We start from the raw sequence: 20,562 nt of genomic DNA, 5'->3' as shown, positions 1-20,562 counted from the left end.
GTTGGTGTCTGGACTTGACGTGACGCCGAGAAATCAGGAAACAAAAGACCAGAACCGGGCCAGGAAAACGCCTCGTCTCGTAGCCGGGGTCGCTCGTCAGGCCGCTGTTCCCCAAGAGGTCAGCGTCAGCGAGCAGCTGTGTTTTCTCTCCGGGGATCACCTCCACGCTGCGCCAGCCGCTCGTAACGCGTCTCTCTGCCGTCGCTCTGCTCGCTGTTCTCGGGGAGAGGAATGCAGCGTGGCCACCAGCGAGGAGAGAGAACGCTGAGAGTGCAGGCAGGCCCCACAACCCTCATCCAACCCCGAGAAACCGGCCGTCACGGCGTCATCAGCACGTCAACGCAGCGGCCGCTCTGGGATCCGTCAGGTGTGAAGACCAACGCGAGCTTTTACTGAAGAACGGGCATCTTTGGCAGAGGTTCAAGGACTCGGGGTGCAGAGTTCGACTTTAAAGGGCGTTAATGTCCGACTCTACTGAGAACTTCTCAAATTCCAAGTCTAATTTCGGTCAAGCTTTGATGCTGCACAGCTCTTAAAGTAGCTGTTCAGGTGAAAGTCTTGGCTTCACTGGTGAGTTACTTTCCAACTGAAGCAGATTAAAACTCTGCCTTTTTTCTCAGCTTTACGCTCATAACTGCAGTCATCACATCAAAAATCTGATGCTGAAACAAACCAGAGTTCTTGAAATGCTGTTGAAGAGCTCCTAAATTGACTGTTTAGGTCAAATTCTTGGCTTCATTGGTGATTCAGTCTCAAACTGATGCAGATTAAAGCATCGGCTGGCTGTTCTTCTCAGCTTCACGCCCATAAACTGCAGTGGTCACATCCAGAGAGTGATTCTGAAGCATGCCAGAGAATTCCTCCACAAGCGACCGCTGGCTGCTCTGCGCTACGCCCAGTAACACTAAAACACAGCGAAGACGTCCAACAGAGAGTTTTACTGTTTATTCTGCTGCGAGAGATGTTTATGTTTTGCACATGGCTTCGGCGGTATGTTGGCCAATCGCGCGATACCTTTGCGGCGACTTTCCGGCGCGTCGAATCTCTCGCTCCGTCTCTGAAATCAAGGCGATCTTATTCTGTGTGACACGATTTCAGCTTTGCTCTCTTATCACGTCAGAAGTTTTGTTGGCTCCGACTTGATTGACATGACATGGCACATCCCAGCCGGGGAGGAAGGACGGGAATCGGAGGTTCCAGCCAATAAGGGAGGGTAGATGCAGGGGGCGGCGAGAGGCAGACGCGTTTGCCGTTGCTCGGCCACCAGACGACGTGCTGAAGCGAAACGTGGATGATCGACGGCCGCCGGCTGAAGCCATGGAGCCGCAGGATCACAGGTAGGGGCGACCTGCTGAATCACACCGAGCTCAGGGAACAGCACGAGAGTGGAGTTTGTAAAGAGCTGTGTTTAACTTCTTTGAAAAAAACCACACACACACACACACACACACACACACACACACACACACACACACACACACACACATACTCACACACACACATAAACACAACCTCTCAGCGATGGTGCTATTCATTTACGTGGTTGGAAATGTGAATTGAGCAGGCGGAGACTCTTCCACCTGCTGCACCTCCTGAATGCTGGATGCATTTCAGACACTGAGGTCCACCAACAACTCTGTTTCAACTTTTTGAGAAGACGTTGTCTTGTAGTGAGCCAATAAGCTGTTAATTGCTTCAGTTCTTCCAGGTTGTCCGGGTCTCGTCCGTTAGGACAGCAGCTGTCTCATCGTCGGGCTGATTGTTTGTCTGATAGTTGAATTCAGTCTCGGGATTTTGAGCCCCGGCCTCTGAGCCAAGTCGTTTTCCCTCCGTCTAAAGAGCAGTCAGGACGTGCAGGTCAGAGGTTTTTTCCCAGAGGCGTGTGTTTGCTTTGGTGGATCTGCCCATCAGTGTGGCTGAGCGCTGCGAGGCGAGCGCGCACGGCTCGGAGCATCCAGCTCTCTGTGCCTCGGCTGAAGGGAACACATTCGACGCTTGGTGAAGCGGAGGGGCAGAAGGGTGCGTTCAGGTCACCTCGCACACGTCTGCTCGGGATTTTTGGGTATTTGTCATCTTATCTGGAGACAGAATCAGAGCGGCTGCTTCCAAATGCTCTGATTACTGTAAATCAGACTGAAGGTTTTGGGGGAATTTTGTGGCATCTTAAGAACTTTTTCTGTGTCTTGCACTTTTTTTTTGAAGAAAATTGGATGCAGCGATCAAGGATCTCTGTATTATCTACCAAGATTTGTCATCAGCAGCAACAAGAAGAATAAAAATGAAAACAAGCTTGAAGAGATTTTCATCAGCCTTCAGTATTCTGGTCCAGGACTTGAACTTGACTTTTTGAGAGCTTTCAGTGTTTCTTTCCTCTTTTTCCATCCATCAGGAATTCCTCCTTGAGTTTTCCTCTAGCACCACCAGCAGGTTGACACATCTGAATGGAGTAGAGAGCCTCGACCAGCGAGGAAAGGTTGCCACATGTATGGAGCCGAGCTGTGAGAGCATGCGGTGACTTTTTATTTATTTTTTTGTGCTTTCCATCTAGACTTTTCCATGCTGGTAACACAACCAAACATGGTATATTTTATCCCATTTCCTTCATTTCCTGCACGGCCGGACTGCCGCTTTGCTTCAGCAGCACCGCGTTGGTCACCGCTCCACCTGCTTGGAGTTAGGTGTTGTCTGGAAGCAGGGTGCAGATTATCATGCTATTCTAAGGAAATGTGGAAAATCACAAGCAGAAGTCAAAGAGCACCGGGGAGGCTGGGGGAGGTGGGGAAGGAGGAGGAGGGTGGGGGTGGATTGTAATAATAATTACATGAGGTGACAGAACATCAGCGGTTTCCCCCACAAGGCCGATATGAGGCTGTTTTATAGCAGGCAGCCACAGGAGTAACACCTCCCATGAGCTGCCCTTCGTTCCTGGGTCTGGTTCACATTTATCTGTCCATCCTCTGCATAATTTGACCTTTTCCACCCCCCGAAGCCCCCCTGGAACCATTACAGCGCTGGTCCCGCCTCCAGTGCAATCCTCCAAGTAAGTCTTCTTTATCAACCGCATGGCAAGGTACTGCTACCGAAGCAGATAAAGAGACGGCGAGGGGAGGAAGGAAGGGGTGAGGAGAGGTTGTGGAGAAAGAGGCGAGCTGAAAGCGGCGGCGGGGGGACGCACAGCGAGGGAGGGGAGCAGAGGAAAGACGTGAAACGGGACAAAAAGGAGAGCAAAGGCAACAGAAACCAGAGGTGAAGTGAAGGAAAAAGGAAGGAGAGAAATAAAAAGTAGAAGCGGCGGCGAGGCACTGAGAGCGTGACAGAGTCCTGCGGTGGCACGGGATCCACAGGTAAGACGAGCGTCGATCCTCCGTCTGCCCCTGCTTCAACTTAAAGATCCTCGGCCCAGGCTCGCCAAACTTTCTGTCTTTCATTTCACTTTTAATGATCTTCAATCCGCCATGCATGAAGAAAACAATGGCTGATTAGGTGGAAATCATCCTTTTTGGGCTTGTTAGGAAATTCCTCAACATGTTTTGTGTGTGCCAGCAGCTTTGGGAGGATTCCTCCAGCTGTGGCCTGTAAAAGGAAACGGGTACATTTCAAATTACACGCTCAAAATATTACCAAGAAAAAAACAAAAATAGCAAACACAGGGCCCAGTGTGCTCAAACAAATTAGAAGTCATAATGAGCAGATGCCACGATGCCGTGACGCCTTCAAAGGACGCTGGAACGAGGCGGATCGGGTCGTAAAGCACGACCGAACGCCCGGGCTCGCTGCGCCGCTGTAAATTTGACATTTTAACATGCTGGAACGTGTGTGTCCATAAAACTCACCGCTTCCCTCAAGCCCAACGCTATCAGGGCTCCATCTATCGGCTGCGTTTTCATCAGGAAAATAAATAAATAAATAAATAAATAAATATATAAAAGAGAATAGATAATAAATAAACTGGGCCAAAGAGAAGTGGGAATTCTTGTCTGTTCCTCAGATTTTTTTCCAGGAGCCGGCTGTGCTGTTGTTTGGGAATTATTGGCAGATTTTATAAAGAAAAAAGAAAAACACCTGGCAGGAGTATGAGCGAGCGGCTTCGTGCTCTCCGAGCTGCATCACTCAGTTTATTGCACCAGTAACAAACACCATTAAAGCTGTAAAGCTACAGGCAGTAATGGAGACTTTCACAAAACAAACTATTTTATTAAGAGTCAATGAAGTACATGAATTGTAATGTTACTTTGAAAGTTTAGTTTGAGGTCTCCCTCTTGGCATTATTAAACATCTGAGGTCAAAAATAATACCTTTAATTAATAGGCAGTTCCAGCTAAGTGAATAATTGAGCTGGGTTGGTAAATAGTAGGACTGCGGCCCTCAGCGGCTTCGCCTGTCGCCAGAAGGATTCCAGCAGTAAACAGCATTTTCATCAGCGACTTGATGGTTGATTGAAGTCGTTTCTCAGAAATCTGATAAGCTTAATCTGCATTCGTCTCCCCGAGGCACAAAAAAACCAAACCCACATTTATTCTCTATTAGGACAATCACATCAATCCAAACAAGACGTCAGAGCTTTTTCTACTTGTTTCTTCTGCGAGTAGAGAAGCTGAAGCCGGAGGAGGGCGGCCGGGATCTTCCCGTGACCTTCCAGAGGTCAGATTAGGCTTACATAACCTCGTTTCTGCAGAAGACGCAGATGTCAGCGTGCACAAGGACAAAACTGTAAAAACACCAGAGCTTTCTGAAGCATTTAAAGGAGAAGCTTTTCATCAATGTTTTTAAGAAATTAATAGAAGTTTTTATTTTTTTTTTAAACTATGTAGTTTAATTGAGATTAATTAAAAAAAAAAAAACAATTCCCGTGTGTCACTGCAGCCCCCTTAAAGTTGTGTTTCCTTTATTTGCTGTGTGCTTTTATTCTTTATTGTAAATATAAGGTTTTTATATCAATTATAATGTACTTTTTTTGTTTGCATGCTGGGAAAGACAGTAAATCTTAATGTGAATGTAGAACCTTCTCTCCCTCGTTCTGCGCACACACACACACACACACACACACACACACACACACACACACACACACACACACACACACACACACAAAAGTCATTCGGGAGTTGTCTCTGGAAAAGACCTTTAATTTCTTTGGGATTAGCCCACCTTGTGTGTGTGTGTGTTTTTTCCGTGGAGTCAGAATTTAACTTGAAGTGATTTAAAGGTTGAGCTGCAGAGTTTTTTCCAGGATAATTTGTCAGTTTTCAGGTAATAACTTAACATTTTTGGGGGGTTTTGTTTGACGTGGTTCATTTTGCTCATGCTTTAAAACTTGACCTTAAGGAGCCATTACAGCGAAAAGTTTTGTTAAATGACGTTTTAAAAAGTAATTTGTGGTTGATTAAACTGAGTTTAGTTATTTATCATCTGAATAGCTATAGTCTCTAGTTGGGCTCAAACGTTTGCCTCTTTTCACGGACAAACCTCTGATGCACAGCGACAGAAACATTTTCCCCTGGTTGCTCTTCTCTGTCTGCCGCTTTACACAAACATGCACACGCTCTACTTTTCTTCCCGAGATCTCCAGACTTGGCATGTTTTCTACTTTTTCTCTATTTTTGTTGTATTTTACCATTAAAAAGACTTGCTTGATAAATAACAAGAATAATTTCACTTTTAGTATTTCCATGAAAAAAACCTAAAACTTAATTATTACAATAAAAAGAGTGATCCCAGTGGCATTAAATTATTCTAGACATTAATAAAATATCCTACAATATGTAGGAACAACTTGATATCAAGACTTCAGTTTTAGTTTCTGTCATTTCTTTGATTTGGATGATAGTCCATGGATGGCTTCGTGGTTCTTGTTTTTTTTTTTTTTTGCTTTGGTTCTTTTGGCGTCTGAGCATTTTGAAGAATGTGCACCGATTTCCCTCTTTCTACATGAAATGTCTCGAGAACACTCGACAAGGCTTTTTTTCCCTCCATGTCTGATCCGTCAGTGAGAGATAAGCTGTGTGTAGCAGACATTAAAACAAGTCTGGCAGAAAATGTTAATCTTATTTGGAAGAAATGATTGAGTTGGTGATTTGAAACTGGTTCATTATTTATATAATCTGGAAATAATCTTGATTTATCGTTGTGATGTTTTAGTGGATCTTTGATGTATTGCTTCTGTAATTCATCATTTTTCCTTCCTTCTTCTGCCTTTTCAGACATTTAAAGACCACACACACACACACACACACACACACACACACACACACACACACACACACACACACACACACACACACACACAGATCTCATATTTAAGTATAATAAGCAGAGCTGAACATGCCTCCCTACGATCCTGGAGCTGGTTTCAGTCCCAGGTGTGGTTTCTGTTCAGACCCTCCTTCGATCCGCTGCTATGCAGACGACACCCTGATCTTCTGCCCAGGAGCAGTGAGAGTATCGTTAATGTCTCTGGACATTGATGGACGCAGCAGTCATAATAAGTTGTATTAAGTTTGTGGGGGGAAAAAAAAACCAAAAGCTTCCATTTTACACTGAATCCAGAAAGTCCAGGAGGATCATGTTTGACAGACGGGTTCATTTGGAGCTGACAGAGCTTCGCTTTTCCAGAGAAAGAGGATGGAAAACGTTCCAGCATTGAAATCTCACAAAGAACCTTGACTGAACCGATGCAGTGTAGAATTACTGGATACTTTAGAGTGTCTAGTGAAATTAGATGAACTGAAACCGACATAAAAGGCATATCAGAGGTCATTTAGACGCAGTGGGATTGAGCGAACTGTCTGAAGGAGGCAGGGTAATCATAACATTTGATTATTGGAGAAGGAATCAGATTAAATAACTTATTTACCTTCTCAGACATGTCGAACTAGGTATATGTGCTATTCGTGTGTGTTTATACTTAGATGTAAACGATTTATTTTGTCAATGTACTTTCACAATATATTTATAGTAATTATACATTTAATATTTTCATAGATTACTGATGAAATATAGCTAACATCATAGAAAGATAGACAGACAGATTCAAGATAGTACAATGGGTTTTTTTTTTTAATAAATCTGTATTTTATATATTTATCCACAATGAATTTATTAAAAAAAATTATGTTATATATTAAAATACATCCAACCTGGTACAGTTCGTATCCTCCAGCTGCATGTTTTCCATATTTCAAGCTACCTTGTCCTGCTCTTCAGAATGTCGCTGAATTCCTCTTGTAAAGATCCATCCTGCACCATCCTGATGGCGAGGTGTTTTTATCAGAGCTGCGTTAATCTGCGTTCGTCTCGCTCTAATGTGTGCAGCAGATGGATGATGTCAGAGAAGCTGAGATGTTTCACGGATTCGTCAGAAAATGTTAAACAGATTGAAAAGTGGCTGAGATCGGGCGAAGGCGCCAGTTTGATGCGCTTGGATGTGGAGGATCACCGCAGCGACTCTCCCCACGCTGTGACAGAAGGTCGAACGGAGCGTCGTTCTCTGGGTTGACTATGTCAACTGTCGCCGGTCTCTATTTATTTTCAATAGTTGCTTCCTGTGCAGGTGATTTGAAATCCGGATGTCCAGCAAATGAAATAACAGCAGTTCCTGCTTTAATGAGCTGGACGACATGTTAAAAGAACCAAAATCACAGAAACAGGACATTATTAAAGTGTGTGAAGCTTCAAATTAGCATAAACTTGTTGTGACTCAGAAGGCAGCAGTGTTTTAACAGATGAGACGCAGGAACGATTCAGCTTCATCCTGAAATCAGGAGTTCGGCGTTTTTCATTGAACCACCGTCCTGTGACGTCTGGAAGCTTTTAGGAGGCAGAAACCAGAAGTCTGTGATCATGAAAACACACTTTGCTTTGTGCATTTTAAAAGGACTTAAAAGCATGAAATGAAGTTTATACATCCCTGTTTTAATTTTAGAAATTATGGAAAAAAGACATGAATTTGGATTTGAATTCATGAAAACAAAGCAGGTTTTCTTATTTATTTTTTTAATTTGAAGAAGGAAATCCTCACAAATCTTCACTGAGAAAAGCAAAAAGATGGAAAATGTGTCGCTGTAGGAATTTTAAAGGAGGCGTTTAATTAAAAAAAGCTAAAGAGACTTGATTTCTCTAAAAAAGAAATCAATTATGTCTTCACACTGACAAATTAAGTAATTAAAAAGTGTAATGAAAGAAAAAAAACTTAATGAGGGAATCAGAAAATATAAAGAAACACATCAAAAATACATAGAAATCAACATTTATGTGAGTTATTGAAAGGTTAGTTCATAGTTTTTTTAGGTTCATAGTATATATTGTTCCCTAAATCCACAGAAAATAACCCTGAAACTTCAAAAAAGTCTTTGTTCTTGATTTATATCCTTCTCCTTGAATATTAGTTCTAGACTAGACTCTAGTTCTAGACTCTAAAGATTTTAAAAAGCTTAGGATATTTAATTTCATACGGTTTTTTAGTCATTTCAAAATGTTAGTATACCAAAGATGTAGCAGATTGTATTCATGAAAACATACTGAGATCAGTTATTTTTTTAATAATTCACATAGAAGAAAAATGAAAGCTTCTCCCCGGACGGAGTCAGCTCCCAGAAAAAACAGCCTCAGGAAGCAAGAAGAAAACGTCAAAAGAAAAAATCCGTTTGTCTGAGGGGACGCGTCTTCAGTCAGGCTTTCTTCCGCTGTGGTGAAGCTGAATGAAGCTGAGCCTCATGATGTCCAGAGTGTTTTTCCTGAATCGAAGCAGCTGCGTCCGCCACGCTACGACGTGACGGAGACATTCAACACGCTTCACAACATCCCAAACATCAGTCTGCCCTTTGTCTTTTCATATTAGCTCGGTTTGATTTCCTCCTGAAACTCTCTCTATGACCAGTTTAAAGCTTTAACTTCAACGTCTGGGTTTTTTTTTTCCTTTTAAATCATTAGATTGAATATTATAGTAATAAAAATATAGTAATAATATAATATTTATTGTGACTTTATTGCAAAAATGCAGGTTAAAGAGGAAATAAAAAAAACTGTTATTTAACCCAACTTTTTGAAAACAATCCAACTCCGTCTCCATGGAAACGGAAACTTTTCTGAAATGTTGCTGCCGTGCAGGCGCTTAACGGCAGGAGTAAAGAGCTGCTCTGCCAGTGTTAAAGTAAATAACAAGAGAATGCACGATCGTCTCCACATAAAAACAACATTGGTTTCCATGGAAACGGATGTCCTTTACTGTGTGAACCCAAGATTTAATAAAACACTATAATGACGTGTTCTCTGAATGCTGATGGTGTGAACCACTGCTGTGCTGTTTACACTCCCTTATGATGAACGAGTCCATCTTTATCAAAGACTCTGATCAAGCTGAGTCGACAACTTCACCATGACGGAAAACACTCAGTAACTCAACCATTATCCTTCACTCAGTAGCCTAAATCCTAAATCTAGACACGTCAGTTTATCAGGTTTGATTTGCTCACTGGATTTACCTAATTGGGAGAAACTTATTTGGATGTCATGCAGTTATTTCTGTTTGGGTAAATAGTAGTTTCTGCCACTCAAACATGCTCCGTTCTTCTTAAATCAAATGGATGAGCCACTGATTGACGTCTGAAGTAAGGTTTGAGCAGTTCATTCTTGTCTGGCTTTGCTGTACCTTGTTGTTTTGGATTGATTGCACGTTTTCCAACTGGACGGCTTTCTGTTGCCCATCGGCGCATTTTTCCCCACTGATCAACTCAGGGAGACAAAAGGAAGACTTCCATCTGAGAGCAGCTGGGTGTGGACGCAGCGTCCTGCTGAATGAAGCCGCTGGAACGTTTTCCTCGCCGACTTTATGTTTCACTTTTTTTCTTTTTTTCTTTTTTTTTTTTTTGGTGATGAAAGTCAATCATCGCCGGATTCCAGGGAAGAGGAATCACAGCAGATGGTGTTTCCCACTAGAGATGAGCTGACAGAACGGTTGGATGTTTGCAGCGTTAAAGCGTCCTGAAAGTGTTCCGATGGCTGATCAGATCTGAGAAACCGCTTCATTGATGGAACTCTGATGTTCACGCTTTTTGCATTCAGGATCCCTTCAGATGAAACGTGAAACCGACGTCTTCTGCAGTTACTGCCTGGCGATCCTTTCGTTTGATTAAAGAGAAACAGGAATCCGTCTAAAGTGAGACGGTTAAACCTGTTGGAGGACCAAACCAAACATTTCCACTACAGCGGGAAGAACATGCAGTCCCAAATGATCTCATTTGGTCAGGGTCACACCGGCAAACGTCGCTTTGTAAACCCGCGCGTCGCTTTATAATCCTTCACTGAGCTCCACAGTGAGTCAGTCCATATGGTTCAAGCAGTACTTTGAGTTCTTCTCAGGTAAATCACTTTGTTTTAAAAACTGACTTCACTTGTTATGATATCAAACACACAGGTGCATTTAATCTGTACGGACCGTGTTTTCTACATTTTTATTTTATGCCAAGGCTGTTAAAAAATGTATTAAACTGTTTTAGTATAAGATCGAACTTGGAGAATGAATCAGAAATGTACATAAAACGAGGTAAATCAGTTTTTAATGAACTTTGCTCGCTGATGTTTTGCAGGCTACAATGTTTTCAATTAGTAGGACTGACATTTTAATGCTGTTTTTTAAACCAAATGTTCAATGAAAAGGCAAAGAAATTAGTAGAAGCTTTGAGGTTTTCACAAATTTGAATGTGAGGAGGCTTCCAGCTTCCCCAGGGGAGCAGCACTGCAGGTATCTGGTTATTTTTTTTGAAAAATTGCAAAGATTTTTTAAAAATTAAAACATTTTAGACCCCGTTTGACGCCCTCCATTTGTACAATAAGGAATATTTAAACATCCTGGAAACGGTGGATGCAAAAAAATGAAATATTCAAAATAAGCATTTTTTTTACACTTAACATCAGGTTCAAACACAAAGCTCAATACAATAAAAGTGGAAGACAACTGTGTCTTATTTAATCAATATTTCTTCCTTGATAGAGACCACACAGTAGTTCAGAATAATGCTGCAATTTAGGAGAAACATTTAGCTCAAGTACAAACACTTGAAATATTTGAAAAAAAAAAAAAACCTTAAGATCATTTTGTTTTTATTGGGTAAAATGTAGAAGAAGACAGAAAAAAGGTGGATTATCACCAACAGACTGTATTTTGTTCTTTTCTAAATAAACAGAAAGAGTGACTTCTTACTGTCTATCGGCAGTATATTTCCCAGGAGCCGTGTAGCTGCCGTGTTTGCAGCGTAGTTTGGACTGGCGGTGCTTTGATTGCTTGAGTGGAAGCGGCTCGGCTTCGCTCCGTGTTGTTTTAGGACTCTGCTTGTTTTCAGTGGACGATCGGGCTCCCGGTGAAATACTGCCGGCCGGTCTGTGCGTTTCCCCGCTGCCTTTCATTCATTTTTCAAAAGCAGATAAATAATGAGCCAGAGCGGAGCCAAGAGCAGATCGATTAAAAAAAAGGAACCCCGTGTGTTCACTGCTGGCCTCCGCCGCGATGGAAACGACTGAGAATGACTTCAAAACGAGAAGCAGGCTGCATTCTGCGGCGCTCTGATGTTCTTCTCCCACCGCCGCCTCCTCCACATGCTGCTTTAGATGATAGATATACATTTAGAAACGAGGAGGCTGGATTTCCACCTGGTGCCGATCAGGGTTTCTGTCCTTTGTGGCCACTAAAGCCTCATTTCAACAGACTTGACGTAAGAATGCTTCTCAGTCAGACTGTCTGGACAAATTAAAACAAAAGTGACTTTTTTCCATCTTATTGACTTTATTCATAGACTTGAACTCCATGTTGTACAAGTTATTGAAAATATACACAGTTTATTGAAAAGTAGCATGATTGTTTTACTGGTTTTGCTCTTGTTCCTCGTGAATTGCCGTGTTTTCTGGACTAGAAGTCCCTCCTGTAAGACGCCACGCCATGTGTCGACTTCTAATGGTGCCAGATGGTGTGTCGTGCTTTATTTTTGATAAATACGTCACATTATCAGCCAAACATCGAGTGTGACCAGCATGATTATTGTATCAGGAGTTTGTGTTGAGAGTGTGTTGCTGTTGGAACTGAAACTGCTTCGTCCTCATTGAGCTTTTCACAGCAGAGGAGCTGGAAACATTTCCTCTAAAACACACGTCTGATGCTCTCCTCTTCTAATGAATACATTTCTTTAGTCCTGCTAAACTCTTGACTTTTGCACATCGTGTTGGTCGCTGCTTCTTGTGCGCGTGTGTGTGTGCGTCCGTGTGTGTGTGTGAGCGTGCGTGCGTGCGTGTGTGTGTGCGTCCGTGTGTGTGTGTGTGAGACAAATGAGCCTGGTGGAGCGGTCGCTGTGGAGAAACACCTCCAGCAGTTGTTTTTCAGAGGCAGGCAGTGAAATGGATCTGCTAAATGTTCTCCAAGAACGCCCAGTCCTCACGCTGTGAAAATTAAATGTTGCTCGTATTTTTCTTCTCATCAGTGATGAAAAGTTCTTGTATCAAAGATGGAAATTTGACACACTCTTTCATTTTAAAAAGCACAATACATTCTTGAACTTTCACAATCTTTAATATCTTCATGTTAAAAGATAAAAAACTAGAATTTGGCACTCAGAGAGCACAGACCTCCGCCACAGCTCAAATCAGTCACCAACAACAATAAGAACACCATATATAATAAAAAGAAAACATTTTATTTCTCCCCAACACAAACAATGTCTGGGAGAAAGCTGTTTGCTGCTTGTTCATATCTCAGTGTGTTTCCTCACAGTGACTGACACTCCGGAATCCCCCTATTTGTGTCTGTTCTGGATCCTGGTATCCGGAATACTTCCTGATCTGGATCAGCAGCTGCTATCTCTTAGAGTCATTGAAGAACTGACACTGTAATTTTTTGCTGAGCCCCCTTGCCATTTATTGTTCAGTTATGCCCAACTATGTGAAAGACTCCCTATCGCTCAATGATAAAGAATCCCTTAAAAAATTCCTGGATCCAGACAGTGATCCGGATCATCACCAAAATTTGAGGATTCTAAGTTAGCCCAAGACACAAAGTTTCATTACAATCCATCCATTACTTTTTCCGTAATGTTGCTAACAAACCAACCAACAAACCAACAAACCGACGTGATTCCATAACCTCCTTGGCGGAGGTAAAAAAACACAGTTTATCCTTCTGATGCCTTCATTCCAATGTTTTAAAGCTAGTATTGGCGATCTTGGAAAACTAGCATGTATTCGAATGTCGCATCTCCCCAAGGCTCCGCCCAGCTCCCACCCAGCTCCCAGCCAGCTCCCACCCCATTGGAGGAGCTCCCGTTGGGATGTACCCGCTTACATGCACGAGCACCGCTGTTACAGTACTAACCTGTCCTCAGCGCTTCGCTTCTTTGTTTTTCTTTATTTGCACTACGCCAAGTTATGGCGCCCTCAACGGTAAGTAAACCCCCAAACATTCTTCTCCGCCATTCTGCAACGACGCTCCGTCCTTCTCAGCTTGGCAACGCGCGCACTGAACCAGGGTCAGTGCACGGCATTGAAATGTACGGGCAGGGGGCAGGTTGAAAGAAGGGATTTGATTGGTTTACAACCAAGGTGTCCCGGCAAGACTATTGGTTGCTGTTTTTCCTGTTTTACTCCTGCTGTAGATAGCGGATATTTTCCGCTCTACTTTAAGAACATGCTATGAATTGCTTCCCATCGGGTCACAAAGATTAATTTAACCAGTATTTAAAAAAATGTATCTAATTCAGATCGCCAACCCTAGCTTTAAGTGAAAATGCGTAATTTTTGTTTCAGAAAACTTTCACGTTCACATGGTAACGTTCTGAAACTGATGCAGTTAGCAGGTTGAATAATAATAACGATGTTAAGCATCTTGGATCTTAGACTCTAGCAAAGTGAAGCACTACATCAGTTCAACTCAGGTTTCTTCATCCAGCATGGCGTCGACACGAGGCCCTTTCACACTCAGAAATTTTAAAACTCCAGAATTCCGCCTGAGAGAAACTTGTTGATTGTCAAAAAGAAACTTTTATCAGGGAGAATCCTTCCTCATGATATGTTAGAAGAATGTATGAGATAAAACATGATTTACAGCGTCTGAAAACAAGCAGGTGTCGAGCCGAGGAGCTGCTGTTATTGAGACGTTTCCTCAGCTGGCTCAAAATAGCTTTCATTCGCAGACTTTATACTGATGTGTTTTCTGGATTGTGACTCTTTTTAGGTGTTGTCGTCTTGATTGTAGTAATTGATTGTGATCACTTGATGATAACACTATGAGAGGCATCATTCAGCTCTGCCTCCCATTCGACTTTTAGAAAACCTAGAACCCTCCAGCAAGCAGCACTCTGAGAACCAAGTGTTCTGCTGGATCCTCCGGGACGAGCAGCTCTTTAAGACATGATGGAGCCCGGCTGTGAGGAGCCTAATAGGCTGAGAGAGTGATTTTGACGGGAATCGAACCGGGAGAAAACCATATGTTGGAGAGAGTAATTGACCAGAGTGAAGGATGAGGTGGAGATGTGGCGGAGGACGGGGTCAAACAAGCTGCTGCAAGACAAGAAATACTGTCGAAGAAAGCTATTTAGTGAGCGAGGCCCCATTTCTTCAGCACTTCTGCTGCAGCTCCCCAAAGCTTAAGCAGAAAAAATATTTTATTATGTTTTCTTCTATTTATACACTAGAGTCAAAAAAGCTACACTGGCTTAATGAAGCCTAAAATGATGAACTTTGCCCCCCAATAATAAAAAAAAAAAAGTCTAACAAAACAAGCAACACTGCTTATAAAAGAGACATGTCTGAAAAATGTTGTTCAAAAAGATAAAATCAGTAAAATCAGATAGAAAAACATCTGAAAATGTTTAAATGAGCCTTGTTTCAAAGGTTGAATGTGTTAAACTGGATTTGGTGGAAAATCACAGGTTGCAGACCTCTGGTCTAAATCATGTGAAATCCTGATTTACATGCTTCTGTTTGTGTCCGATATCTGTCACACATGGTGTTATTCTTCGTCAACCACCAACAAAACTCGGTGCAAACCCAATGCCCGGTGTGTTTGTGTGAGCACACAGTTCAGCTCACTTTCTGCAGGAATCTCAGTAAATCTCAGTAAATATGCTTCAACTCTCTGAACAGCGAGTTCACCTTTAGCTTTCAGGGAAAGCTTCGGGAAGATTTGTTGCTCTTGGAAGAAAACGGCCGATGTCGTGCAACTCATGTCGTCAATTACTGGAGTCTGAAGTTCAGTTGGAAAAAAAGTGAACAGAGCAGAAGTGAGAGAAGGAGCATTCAGAGAATGGGAAACACAACCCGGCGGTGGAGGAGAAAGAGCAGCAGATCCTCATCACATTTCTAGTGTGTGTTGTCTTCTGAAGAGGAAACGCGATTCTCCAGGGAGCTTCACTTTGAAGCTGAGGCGGAAAGCTGGAGTGGATCTCTGTACAGAGAAAACACAAAATACACGATGTGAGGATAAGTACAGAGATAAAAACACTGTTCTGTCCAACAAAGCAGCAGTGTGGACGCTGCAGAGAGCCGCAGAGACTCGCATTCCTTCGCTGATTGCCTCGTCTCGGCTCTTTTTCACACACCTTTCCTTTTCTTTCACATTTCACAGACCTGATCATCTTCACAGACAAACCACTGCGACTCCCGCCGGGACGCTCACGTTGCAGAAACTGCCTGAACGAACGGTAATCAGCCACTTGTGAAACATCACGGTCATCCGCGATCGTTTTGATGCCTCGTATGCCAGAGACTCTATATCCTGGAACTTTCCGGCAGAAGCAGCGTGAACTCCTGCAGCAGTTTGAGCTCGTCCGCCGGGTCAGAGGAACGCCTCTCAACTCAAATCTGCAGGTGACATGATGAAACAATTTAATTCAGGGACACACCAGTACTATTTTTTAAAGGACGAGTGCAAACCTTACAGATACCGAGTACAATACTTATTAAATTCCATAAAGTACTCCAAACGTAATGATACAGTATGTGAGGTCTATGCAGTGCTGTGAATCACCTCCACACAGCTGAAAACACGCAGGGAAGTCAAGCACAGCGCAGTGTGTGTGCACTACGAGCACTCAGACTGTAGACCGCGGGACCGAGTTCGCCGAGTGTACCAGTCAGATTTTAATCATGTTTAGCATGTAGCATCGCTGGTGTGTGATCTCTGGAACGCTTTAGCATGTTAGCACGGCTCAGAGTAAAATCCTCCTGCAGGTAAACCGTATTTTACTCACCTGAGTTTATGTTGGAAACAGCTGCCTGTGCTTTCAGCGCTGATTTGAGGTCAGTGTGTGTTTCTCCATCACACCTATCACGAGCGCTGGTCCCCACGGCAGGAGCCTCTTCTGCTTTCACCTGTCACGGTAATGCAAACCACAGCTGGACCGGTTCAACCCCCACATCATCAGTCAGAGGCTGCAGGCAGAAAGCAGCCGTGTGTGGAGACTCTTCAGCTGAAATTCTGCAACTTGACCTCTAAACTGATGTGCTCAGCGACATCTGGATTCCCTTCAATTCTTCTGCCCCCAAGAGACAACAGTCTGCTTTACACATACATGACAGATGTCAAGTTTAAAAAAATTGGAGATTTTTTCCTTTCAAATTGTCACAAAATTTATTATATTTGGAAATAGTAGAAGATCGTTGAATAGTAGAGACTAGTATAAGTTAAAATCAAGATTGATAATGTTCGTGTTGAAAATGTGTCTGAAGTTCTGGAGCAGAAATCTCTGTATGTTATTTACTGTACACTAGTTTTACCATGTGTGAGCTGCTGTGTGGCGGTCTGAGGAACACACAGAAAAGCCATTTAAAGCCACTATTCATACTATAACAAAACAATCAGGATTGAACGGAATGTTTCAGGACCACATTTGCACACTTTTTAAAGGATGTGGATGTCAAATTTAAAACGGCACTTACGAGGGGGTACCCAAAAGAAACCGGAATTTGGTCATAAAATACTAATAATGAGTTTTGACTTTTGGCCATCAGATGTGCTGCAGGTAAGCCTCGTGCATATCTGTGAAAAATCTGAGCTCCCAGAGTGACACTGACGTCTGTCACGCGCTATTTATAGCAACAGAGTGCCGCGCCCCTCTGCGATTTCTCCACAATGCCGACATTGACTGGAAAAGCTGGAGCAGCGCGCAAACATTATAATTTTGCTTTTTGCTTGGAAAAACAGCAGCAGAAACACTCAGCTTGTTGCAGCAAGCCTACAAGGATGATGCTCTGGGGAAGAATCAGGTCCATGAGTGGTTCAGGCGGTTTAAGAAGGGCCAGATGTCCATTGAGGATCAGCCCACATCAGGACGACCCTCCACCTCCCGCACAGCCCAAATTGTCTGGTAAACTGAAGCGGCTGTGATGGCAGATTGACGCCGGGGCGTTGGAGAGGTGGCTGATCTGACGAGGGTCTCCTGGAGTTCCTGCCAGAGGATCATAAGCCAGGATTTGGGGCTGCGCCGGGTCTCTGCCAAAACGGTGCGCACACGGCGCTGCGCGTCACGCAGTTTCTGACGGAGAATGGGATGACTCTCCTCCCCAATCCGAATTATTCGCCAGATGTAGCCTCGAGTGACTTCTTCTTGTTCCCCAAGTTGAAGAAGCAGCTGAAGGGACAGCGGTTTGCAGACGTGGAGGACGTGCAAAAAAAAAACCCGCAGCAGGTCATTAAAGGCACAATTACACACAGGTTTGCCGACACATTTCTGAAGTGGGAAACACGGCTGGAGCGTTGCATCAATGCGAATGGAGATTATTTTGAAGGCGACGGTGGTATTTTATTTTGAAATGTAAGAAATAAAAAGTTACAACCAAATTCCGGTTTCTTTTGGGTGCGTCCTTGTATTATGTTTGAGGCAAAAAAAAAAAAGTTTACTTCTGGGAATTATTCAAAAAATGTTTTTTTGACAGTGAATGGCATTATGACTCTAGAGGACTTAACAAAGCATTGTTCATTGTTCAGTGTGTGTATTTCAGTTTGTGGAGTAGAACTGTGGAACAAGTCAGATAAGGAAGCCCAACCATAGAGCACTCTTTATAGTTTGCATGGTTGAAGAAATGTTTCTCGAGAACCAAAAGGTGAAATTGATTTTTTTTTTTTTTTTTTTTTTTTTTAATGAGAGCATCAGAAGCCTTTCGTGGATTTATCCTGAAATTTTCATTTCTGTAGGCTCATCCATATAGCCACAGTGAGTTTGTAAAAATGTGGGACCTTTTGATTTGAGTGAGAAAATCTCTCTCCAAAATGCATTGGAGCGAATGGTAGAAAATTCTGCACTCTCCTCAAATAAATGTTCAGGGAATCCAGCCACTGCCTCCACCTGAAATACTAGATAGTTTCTCATCAGTAGATGGGGCTGAGATTACTTCGATTGTGATATCTTCTAAAACTTCGACCTGTCTCCTAGATCCAATTCCAACTAAGCTTTTCAAAGATATTCTTCCAGTTATCTTAAATACGATCATAACTATAATAACTACATCTTTAGAAATTGGCTATGTGCCACAGTCATTTAAATTCGCAGTAATCAAACCACTGCTGAAAAAACCTAATCTTGATCCTGATATACTAGTCAACTACTGACCAATATCAAATCTGCCTTTTATTTCAAAAGTCCTGGAAAAAGTCGTGGTTAAACAGCTTTGCCGCCACCTACAGGACAATAGTTTATTTGAGAAATTTCAGTCAGGATATAGAGCTTATCACAGCACTGAGACTGCGTTAGTTAAAGTCACTAATGACTTGCTATTGGCGGCTGACGCAGGTCTAGTCTCAGTCCTGGTTCTCTTAGACCTCAGTGCAGCTTTTGATACAATCGACCACAATATTCTCCTGCAGAGGTTAGAATGTGAGGTCGGAATCAGAGGAAAAGCCCTCTGCTGGTTCAAATCCTATTTATCTACTAGGTACCAATTTGTTCACGTTAACCAACAGTCCTCACCGTGCTCCCAGGTCAGTTATGGGGTTCCTCAGGGGTCCGTGCTCGGGCCAATTTTATTTCTGTTATATATGCTTCCTTTAGGGAACATAATTAGAAGTCACGATATCAATTTTCATTGTTATGCAGATGACACACAACTGTATTTATCTATGAAACCTGATCAAACTAATCAAATAGACAGACTCAGTGACTGTATCAGAGAAATTAAATCCTGGATGACTACGAACTATCTCCGTCTGAATCCTGGCAAAACAGAGGTCATTATACTAGGCCCCCATAAACTGAGAGAGTGTCTATCTGAACAGATTATCACCTTAGATAACGTCAGTGTATCCTCCTCCTCTGCTGTCAGGAACCTCGGGGTCTTATTTGATCAGGATATCTCCTTTAAAGCACACATCAACCTGGCTTGTAAAACAGCATATTTCCACTTGCGCAACATAGCTAAAATAAGAAACATTCTACCTAGAAGTGATGCAGAAAAACTCATCCATGCATTTGTTTCTACTAGATTGGACTACTGCAACTCCCTTCTCGCAGCCTGCCCAAAAAGTGTATTAAAAAACTTTCAGTTGGTTCAAAATGCGGCCGCCAGATTATTAACCGGAACTAGAAGACGTGAACACATTACTCCCGTTCTAAAATCTCTTCACTGGCTTCCTGTCGAGTTTAGAGTTAGATTTAAAATCCTTCTCCTCACTTACAAAATCCTAAATGGGATGGCTCCGACATATCTCCAAGATGCTTTAACGCCTTATCAACCAATCAGAGCACTAAGCTCTCAAAATGCAGGGTTACTGGTGACTCCTAGGGTCTCTAAATGGACATTAGGTGGAAGAGCCTTTAGCTATCAGGCACCGTTTTTATGGAACCAGCTTCCAAGTGGTGTCAAAGAGGCAGACACAGTCTCCACATTTAAGGTTAGGCTCAAGACGTTTCTCTTCGATGCAGCCTATGATCAGGTCAGCTATGGACTCTAAACAATCATTATTAAAAGCTGCCCTAGGAGCTAGAATGCTGTGGGAAGTACGGTGCACTGAACCCTATCCTCTAATGTCTGAATGTTATTCCCTTTAGTCCGTTCATTGCTTTTCACCTGTTGCCCCCCCCCTTCGAGGGGGAGTCTTCTCCAGTTTCAGTTGCTGACTCTATTATTACGAGGGCCTACGAACAAGCTCCGTCCGGACCGGGAGGACACTCCTGTCGGTCCTGCCCGCGGACTGGCTTCGGTTCTACTTCTGGGATCCGTGGTTCTTGTGCTGGACCGTCCAATGGACTGTACTCAACATAGTCCTAGGCTTTACTTCTTATTGTCTCATCCCTCCATACTGTGGTTCTCCCCAAGATTTCTTCTTTTCCCACTGGGTTTTTGGAGTTTTTTCTTGCCGGATGTGAGGGTCAAAGGCGGTGGTTGCTTCGTTTTGTCTCGTTACTGTGAATTTGACATATTAACATTATGCTTATTCACTGTTTTTATTTTTACCAACCAATGTAACATCTTGAAGCCCTCTGAGGCAACTGTTGTTGTGATACTGGGCTATACAAAAGTAAATTGATTGACTGATTGATTGAAATGCATCTGGAGAGAGAACTGTTGGAGATCGAGGAAAAATTGATACAT

The 20,562-nt window shown here is 42.9% G+C and overlaps 1 protein-coding gene across 4 annotated transcripts in view; it reads left to right on the top strand.

Moving 5' to 3' along the window:
• The first annotated feature begins 1,280 nt into the window (after positions 1-1,280).
• Positions 1,281-20,562, top strand: part of asip1 (agouti signaling protein 1) — a 29,716-nt gene continuing 10,434 nt past the window's right edge. Inside the window, exons 1-2 of one of the 4 annotated variants that reach the window (XM_030092123.1) lie at positions 3,189-3,344; positions 15,602-15,677. The gene's annotated coding sequence lies outside the window, so the exon portion shown is untranslated. Of the gene's footprint in view, positions 1,338-2,936; positions 3,041-3,188; positions 3,345-15,601; positions 15,678-20,562 lie in introns of those variants that run through there. The other 3 variants (XM_030092124.1, XM_030092122.1, XM_030092121.1) reach the window with 3 other exon arrangements.

Source organism: Salarias fasciatus, chromosome 5 (assembly GCF_902148845.1).
Source record: "Salarias fasciatus chromosome 5, fSalaFa1.1, whole genome shotgun sequence".
In the NCBI taxonomy this organism is placed as follows: domain Eukaryota; kingdom Metazoa; phylum Chordata; class Actinopteri; order Blenniiformes; family Blenniidae; genus Salarias; species Salarias fasciatus.
The sequence above is the reverse complement of the archived record's forward strand: the minus strand, read 5'-3'. Positions and strand labels throughout refer to the sequence as shown.